A 9,523-nucleotide genomic window follows, 5' to 3' on the forward strand; every position below is an offset into this window, starting at 1 on the left:
ATCATATTAAACATCTATTTATCAATTTTCTTTGGATCTAGAGAAGGTTTTCCTTCCATCCTTTGGAGTTAATTTGGTTTATAATAGTCAAAATTACTTGGACACTCTGGGTTGTTCTTAAAATAATATTATTGTTACTGTATACAATGATCTCTTGGTCTTTTCATTAAACTCTTCATTATTTCATTCAAGTTTATGCATGTTTTCCTAACATTATCAAGCTCCTCATTTCTTATACCGTAGTAGTATTCTTTCACAATCATACACTCCACTTGTTTAACTATTCCCCAACTGATCAATGTTTGCATACTTTCCAGTTCTTTGCTACCATAAAGAGAACTGCTATAGATGTTCTAGAACATATGTGTTCTTTTTCTTTTCCTTAATCATCTTGGAAAATAGACTTAATGGTGGTCTTGCAGCTTCAAAGAGCATAATTCAAGATTACTCTCCAAAATGTTTGGATTACTTTACAATTCTACCAACAATGAATGTGTCCCTTTGTTCCCATAACCCTCCAATACTTGTTGCTCTTTCCTTTAATCATTTTAGCAAATGTTATATGTATAAAAAGATCTCATGATTATTTTAATTTGTATTTCTCTAAATAATAATGATTTTGAATATTTTTTCATGACTGACTTGTTTCTTCCTTAACATTCTTAATTTATTCTTCATTTTGTAAACTTTTTCACAATTTTTAAATTGTGCTTCCTTTTCAATCTTTCCTTATTCTCTTTTATTTGATTTTTTAATTCCTCTATTTTATTCTTTATGATTTTGTATCTTTTACCAATTGTTTGACTTTTAGTTATCTATTTGCAGTTTGTTGCCTATTGAAAAGTCCATAATAATTTCTTTTTATTTCAGGTGAATGAAGCATATCCCAAATGATATCAATAAAGAACAGAAAAGAGGTGAATGAGTTTATTCACACAGAAATAACAGCTATTCCAGAGCTTCAAGTTCCCCTCCTCATAATGTTCACCATCATTTACCTCATTATCCTCGTGGGGACCTTGGAGATAGTAGCCATTATCTCCTGGGACTCCCACTTACATACTCCAATATACTATTTTCTCAGTAAACTTTCTCTGGTAGATTTAGGTTATTCTTCAGTTGTCACACCCAAGGTCATTGCTGATTTTCTCACAGGGGGAAAGGTCATCTCCTACAATGGATGTGTTGCACAAATGTTCTTCTTTTCAAGCTTTGTCACTATAGAAAATTATCTCCTGGCTGTTATGGCCAATTATCAACACACATTATGCCACCACCATGACATCGAATATATGTACTTGTCTGACCATTATTGCACATGTCTGTGGATTTTTTTTAACTCTGCTATTGTAACTGGACAGACCTTTAGTCTGTCCTTCTGTATTTCCAATGTGGTCCATCACTTCTTCTGTGACATTCCTCCTTTCTTGGCTCTCTCCTGCTCTGATGTATATATCAATGAAGTGATACTCATTCTCTTAGGAGGATTTGCTGGTACTCTTTTGGACTTTTTTATCTGTATGTCCCAACTATGCATCTTTGTTGCCATCCTGAAGATCCAATCTATCAAGGGCTGCCAGAAAGCCTTCTCTACTTGTCACCTCTCTGTGGTATCCATATTTTATGGGACAGTCATCTTTATGTACTTACAACCCAACTCTAACCATTCTATGGACACAGACAAAGTGACTTCGATATTCTACACCATGGTCATTCCCATGTTGAATCCTCTAGTCTATACCATGAGGAATAAAGAGATTCATGTGGCTTTCAGGAAAGTTTTATGGGGGAAAAGACTTCATAAGGCTTAGCATTTTGCTTAAGAGAAAACAAAATCTGAAATATCATTCTTTAGACTTTAGTCCCCAAGTCATGATATTATCTTAAATATTCTTAAGCTCAGTTCTTCCTTTTCTAGATACAGTGTGATATAAGAGGAAAAGGGTTTATACTTAGAATGAGGAGAAACATGGATTCAATTGACAACACTGACACTTACCAGCTATGAGACCAACGTCTCTACCACTGATTTGTAGAGACCTGTAATAGATATCCATGAGTATATTGCAGTGCAGAAGTGAAAACATCCAGTCCAAATCCTATTCTGAAGTTCAGTTAGACAAGTCAAATTATCTTAATGGGCTTTAATTCACTTATTTGCATAGTGAAATTATTGGACTAGATGAACATTGCAGTCTTTTTCAGTTCAAAATTGGTGATTTTATGATTATGGTGAAGTAGGTGATAGATTTGCTTTATTACATTTTAGGAGCTCTAAATCTACAAATAAACATTAATTTAGAGTCTGTGTTTACTAGGTAATTGGGGATATAATGACATAAAATGAAATTTTCTTACTCACTGAATTACAAAGACTCATTTTATCTTCCAATAATTGAATAGTTGAGCTTTATGGAGCCAAATTCTTCTTGGTTTCTACCCCTTCCTTTGGTCAATAAAAGTAAACTGGCTGCTCCCCTTTCTCCTCTCCTCTCCATCCCTCTTCCCTTTTCCTTCTTCCCCCTCTCTCCTTTTCTTTTTTTTAACTGTTTTTTCCTTTCTCTCTCCCCCATTTTAACTGCTAACTTTTGAAGAGGGAAATTTCACTGAAATGATGCCAGAAGTCAGAGTAGAAGAAATTAAGAAGAGAATGCGAGAAGAGAGAGAGTAAAGGTACCTGTTGTCCATGGCCTTTATTTGCTGAGGCAATTGGGGTTAAGTGACTTGCCCAGAGTCACACAGTTAATAACAACAATGTGACTTTAATAATTCCCCTATTTGAAGGTCCAACATATAGCTATTGGCCCCTTCTTTCTGTTACTTTAGTTTTCAGGCTCTCAAAGTTCAGAGAGATTGAAGTTCATAGTTCCCATTGGTCTCAGCTCCCTATCCTGATTTCTCTGCTATGGGTCCCTGACCAGGCCTAAGACTGAAATGATGAGCAAACTGATTTCAGAAAAGACTGGAAAGACATATGTGAACTGATGCTGAGTGAGGTAAACAGAACCAGGAGAGCATTGCACATGGTAATATAATATTGTGTGATGGTCAACTATGATAGACTTAGCTCTTACTAGCAATACAGTGATCCAAGACAATGACATCATACTGGAATGGAAAATGCCATCCACTTGAGAAAGAATTATAGAGACATGTATCAGAGCATAATGTGTTCATCTCTTTTTTTTTATTTCTTGTGATTTTCCCTCTTTTATTTTGATTTTTCTTTCACAACATTAGTATGAAAATATCTTTAAACTGTTTGCGTATGTGTGTGTGTGTATAAACACACACACACACATATATTATATATATATATATATATATATATATATATATAGGCCAAGACCAATTCTTGAGGTTCTCTAATAGAGTGTAGTTTTTGAGTTAAATCGAGCCATTGACTATTCTCTAGTTATAGCCATTCATCCAGTTCTGATTTATTCTAAGTGCGCTCATGTCTAACCTGCCTCTCTGTATCTTGTCCCCAGAATACCATGAGAAAGACTGTAAACTACTTAGCTTAGAACTCATTAAACTAAATCTATAGTATTTCTTTGATGCATTATTCTACTAGAACTTTATATGCATATATCCTTCAGAACATAGTCCCTAAGGAGACTTTGCAAGGGTAAAGATTTACAGTTACAATTTTACAGATTGGACAACTGAGGTCGAGAAAACAATGTGACAAAGTTAATAAATAAGAGGCAGCTCTAGGATTCTAATTGGCTCTCTGAACTCTTAACTCTTAATACTTTTTGTCCTGCAGTACATCATAATTCAGTATGATATCTGAACCTCACAATTCTATGAGCTACACAGGGAAGGACTGTTAGCCTTATTTGAAGATGAGCAAGTTCAAACAAATAGTAGTTAAGTGCCTTGCTCAAGGTCCCATTGCTAGGAGCTCAAGGCCGTGATGCCCAATAACAAAGACTCTTTCTGCTCTACATCCCTAACAATGAACAAAGAAAACCAAAGACAGTTATAGGGAAATAATCTCCATGGACAATCAGTTTGCTCCCCCTGGTCAGGGAAGAATTTAATGGTTTGTTTATTAGTTGGTTATAGAGCCAATTTTCTCCAAGGGGGCACAGACTCCCAAATCTGTAGAAAATCCCTCCCTAATCCACATCTTGAGTCATAGTTATACAACATATATCTCTTTTAGAGCACAATGCTGTGAGACCAACCTAGGAAAGGAGTCTGAGTCACTCATTCATTTGGTTTCCGTTGTTCATTTTGTCATTCAACACAAGGAAAGATCATTAAATCTACTGCCTTCCATGAAGCAGCAATGGCCAAGGATGAGCTCTCCAGAACTAAAGACCTTTGAACACTTAGCATCAGAGGAGACTTTCTTCATCATATTCATTTTCTTTCTCAGTCGAAAATTTCAACGACCTGACCCCTGTAAAGGTGCCTGGCCATCTTTCCCCTACAAAGGCCCATCAACCTTTCTCCATGAGCCATTCAGATTCTGAAAAATACAATCCTCATCTGTTGGGACTGTAGGGCATTATGTTTTAGGGTTTTAGATCTGGGCTCTGGAACCTTAGTTTCAGATCTTGTTTCTAAAAAATTTTTACCTGTGAAATCATAGCCAATTATTTCATACTCTAAGTATCAACCATAAAATCAAGATTATTGTCCTTATAAAGGACAATCATTCTTATAAACTCTGCCCCTGTTTTTCCCATTTGTTGTCCTGCTTTAAGTAAAGAGGCAATCCGAGAAGAGACTGATGATAATGAACATTTAACAACAAATCAATGAATAATAATAAGGGCACACTGTGTACAAATTATGATGTTGAAATTTGAAACAGATTTAAAATTAAGAAAAGGTATGGTTTGAAGCTCAATAGTAACATCTTTTATTTATATTTTGTTTTATGGTTTTCAAAATGCTTTAAAGCAATGATTTCATTTGAAACTCATAATGACCCTGAAAGGTAAGTGCTACAACTGTCATTATCTACATTTTCCATAAAGAAAAACTGAGAATGGGAAAATTTAATGAATTATTTAGGCTCACATAGATTATAAGTATCTGAAGTAGAATTCTATTCCAAATCTTTTTCAAACTTTTAAGTCCTTAGCTCTGTCCTTTAAGCCTAATTGCCTTAAAAACTCTGTTTATATATTCTATAGAGGACTCTCTCATCATTATCATATATGGGTGTCAAAGTCTATATGGGAAATAATAACTCCTACTTTTATAACCCTTAAAATTTTAGACTGTATAAACACCCTTTGTCTTATTTAATATTAAAGTTATTATCCTCTTAGGCAAAGTGAGATCCAAAGATTTGTGTTATTTGAATTTTCAACAATTCAATGTAATTTAACTTATTAAACGCCTTCTATATTTCATTCATTGACATATCCTAAGGATAGAAGTCAAATGTGTTCTTAAGGAATTGATGTCTAACTTTAAGAATAGAAAATGTAGCTAGATAAGGAAATAAGAAAAATTATCATTGCTGTGAAAGAACTAATGACATCAGGGAGGTGAAGCCATGACAGAGTCGGGAGTCAGATTGGATTTATGTGAGAGAAGGCAATGCAAAGTCACCATCCTTATCCTGTCCTCCAGAATTATCTGGATCCAGAGCAAGTTATAGACCAGGATTTCTGGAGATGGTCCTGGATGCAATGAGAGACAGTTTTTAAGCTGAGTTCTTTAACAGGTCTTATTTTGTCTGAGATAATGCCTACTCAGTAATTAAGGCTGTGATTAAGTATTTAAGAAATGATGCAAGAAATGGCTGTTTTTGCCTAGTGAAAAAAATCAATCTGTAATAGAAAGACCCTTCAGGTTCCTTGCCAAAGCAAAAACAATTATTACTTACACTCACTCTGGGACAATGGGGCTTGACCTGGGATCTAATGACCAATCAATCAATAAGAGCTAGAGTGATCTGGGTTTGAGGCATGGTCCTTAAAAATGAAATCCAGTCTGTAAACCCCAAGATATCTTAAGAGGTTTCAGAAATCAAAATATATATATTCCTATAAGAAAAAAATATATACAATTCAGAGGCATGTGGTATAGTGACTAGGAAACTTCAGGGATTGTAAACCTCAATTTAGGTAATGCCTGATGTCCTTGGTCAAGCCATTTTATAGCTATTATATCGCCTCTAAGCAACTCTCGTGAGACTAAATTTTAAGGCAGCATCTGATGTCATTTGGTAGAGATTTCCTCACTACAAATTCCCTATGCTAATGAAATTAAAAGTTCAAATTTTGAAAGAAGAAAGTAATATAATAAAAATACTCCAAACTCCCCATCCTTTTCCCCAAGAAGCCTGCAATTTTAGAGAGATTATGATCAATGCTGACACAAAATGTCATTTTTTTTGTCTTTTGCTCATTGCTCCGAGCTAGATTTAATCCAGGAACCTCTTCAAATTAAACTTATGACAGCTTATGTTTAGATTTTCCTAAATGTTTATTTCCTCTTCTCCTATGAAAACAAAGGAAATATACAAGATAAAAAAGACTTTATTTCACTCTGAACAAAATGAATGTGATATATTATATGGACAAGAATCCATAAAATAGCCACAGAAACATGAGTTCTAAAGTCCCCAAAGCTATAGAATTGTGTATACCCTCTGATCCAGTGATTACCACTGCTACTACCTCTACATTCCCCAAAAGGGAAAGGAACCTAATTACATAAAAATATTTATATCTGCTCTTTCTGTGGTGACTAAAAATTGGAAATCAAAGGGATACCCCAATCAATTGGGGAATGACTAAAAAAGATGCCATATACGATCATAATAGAATATTATTATTGTACTTTAAGAAATGAGAAGTAGAATTTCAGAAAATTTCAGATTTCTAGAAATCTGGTTTTTCTGAAATTTCTAGAAAAACCTGAAAAAAATTACATGAACTGAGGCATAATGAAGTGAACAGAACTAGAAGAACATTGCACAAAATAATAGCAATAATATTCAATGAGAAACAAAGAATGACTTAGCCCTTCTCAGCAATACAATGATCTAAGACAATCAAAGGATCAATGATGAAACATACTCTCCATCTCCAAAGAAAGAACTGATATTTACTGAATACAGACTAAAGCATGATATTTTTCACTTGCTTTCATTTTCCTTTTATTCTAACGCTCTTTTACAAAATGACAAATATGAGAAGGTTTTACATGATTGTACAGGAATAACCTATATCAGATTGCTTACCACCTCAGAAAGGGTTGAGGATAAGACCAGAGGAAAGGATAAAATTATTCTATACATATATTTCTATTGATCAGTTCATCCTCTGAATGAAGACAGTATATTTCTTTGTGTGTTCTTTATAGTTAATTTGGGTATTTAAAATACACAAAATAATGTTCATCCATAGCTCTTGCTGTTATGACTATTACTAAATACTATGCTTGCTAATTATATGCAAAGAGTACAGGTATTTTGAAAACTACTTGGACATAATTCCATTGCTCTTCAAAATGGTTGTATCATTTTGCAATTCTAAAAACAATAAATTAGCATCCCAATTTTCCCACATCTTCTCCAAAAATTTTCACTTTCCTTTTCAATCTTTTTAGTTAATCTTATTGGTGTAAAATGTTATCTGAAGATTATTTTCATTTGCATTTCTCTCATTAATAATGATTTAGAACATTTTTAATTGCTTATAAATTGTTTTGATTCTTTCATTGAATATTGCCTCTTTCTATCCTTTAACCATTTCTCAATTGGGAAATGACTTGTATTCATACAGATTTGACAGAATTCTAATTACTATTTGTGAATTTTCTTCTCTTATTTCTACTTACTATATTCCTTTTCAATCTCTTTTTACCCCATCTCTATTACCTTCTCTCTTCTCTTTACCCTCTTATTTCTTATTGTACACACTCCTCTAAAAGCCCCTCCCTTAATTTCTCCCCCACACTTCTAGTTTTATCCTATGCACCCTTTTAAAAGTCCTTCTTCCACTTTATCCCCACTTTTCTCATTTCTCTAGAAATTGAGGAAACTTTTAAACTTCTTCAGATGCACATCTTGTTTCTTCTTCAAACCAAATGAAAGGAAAGGTTCCAATATTACCAGCCCTCAGCTTCCATCTCATTCTGCGATATTAGTTCTTTCTCTAAAATTTTGTTTTTATGAGATAATTGGTTCTTTTTGACTTTTCCTACCCAAGTTGTTTTTTAAAATCACCATATCATACATATCTTAGCCACAACCTTTCTTTCAAACTACTTTAATAATGATAAGTTTTAAGCATACTGATAACATTCTCATACCAGAAGCAGTTTAAACTTATTATAAGTAGTATTTAATAATTTCCTTTATTCTGAAATATTTATATTGAATTTTCCACTAAGTTTTGGTCTTTTGTTACAAATACCTGAAAGTCTATCAGTTTACGTTCTTTTTTCATTCTAGATTATATGCATCTTTGGTGGACAAGTTATTCTTCTCCTTTGCTCTTCAAAATATAATATTCCAGAACCTCCAGTCTTTTAGTATGAAAGCTGCTAGATCTTATGAAATCCTGATTGTTTTTCTATAGTATTTAAATTGCTTTTTTTTCTTCTTAATTGAAATATTTTCTTTTTAACTTGGGAATTTTGAAATGTGGCTCTGACATTCCTATAAGTTTTCTTCCTCCGACATCTTTCAGCTGATAATTAGTGGATTCTTTCAATTTCTACTTTACTTTCTTGTTCTAGAACTTCAAGGAAATTTTCCTTAATAATTTCCTGTAATATTGTATCCAGATTAAGTTTTTATCATAACTTGCAAGTAATTTGACAGTTCTTAAATTGCCTCTCGTCTTCAATTTGTTCTTCTAATCAATTATTTTTTCTAATGAAATACAACTCTTCTACTTTTCCTAATTTTATTATGGTGTCTTATAACATCATTCAATTTCACTTGCCCAACCCTAGTTATTTTCTTCCTTAAGCTTTTGTCTCTTTTTTCTAATTAGATAACTTTTCATAAATCTCTTGGATTGCTTTTATCTTACTAATTTTCCCTCATTCTCTCTTATTTAACTTGTGAGTTCCTTTTTTTAAATTTTTTCCATATGATTTTTTATCTCTTTCTTCACTTGGTTGACTTTCTTATTTTCTTCATTTTTATTTCTTATTATTCCCCTTACACACTTTTTAATCTAATCAAATGGACCTTGCAATTTGCTCCCCATTCACAATGTCTTATATGTGCCCCAATATGTTCAATACACAACACCAGAGTTAATACTTCAGAGAATGCATTGTGCTTAGGAATCATTTGAAAATATTCATTATTTAAAACTAAATGCAAGATAAGAAAAAACAAAATAAAAAAAATACAAAATAACAATACAAAACATTTTCATGTGCCAAGAAGAACATCAGGGAGGATTCAAAATATGTAACAATAAATTTCCAATTCTGTAAAGTATATATATATAATAATAATTGCTAATTATATGCAAAGGGTAAAGGTATTTTGAAAACTTCTTGGGCATAATTCTATTACTCTTCA

The 9,523-nt window shown here is 33.0% G+C and overlaps 1 pseudogene; it reads left to right on the forward strand.

Annotated features, from left to right (window-relative positions):
* Positions 1 to 890: 890 nt before the first annotated feature.
* On the forward strand, positions 891 to 1,811 carry LOC100915715 (annotated as a pseudogene).
* Positions 1,812 to 9,523: the final 7,712 nt, after the last annotated feature.

The sequence above is a fragment of the Sarcophilus harrisii genome, chromosome 6, assembly GCF_902635505.1.
Source record: "Sarcophilus harrisii chromosome 6, mSarHar1.11, whole genome shotgun sequence".
NCBI lineage: Eukaryota > Metazoa > Chordata > Mammalia > Dasyuromorphia > Dasyuridae > Sarcophilus > Sarcophilus harrisii.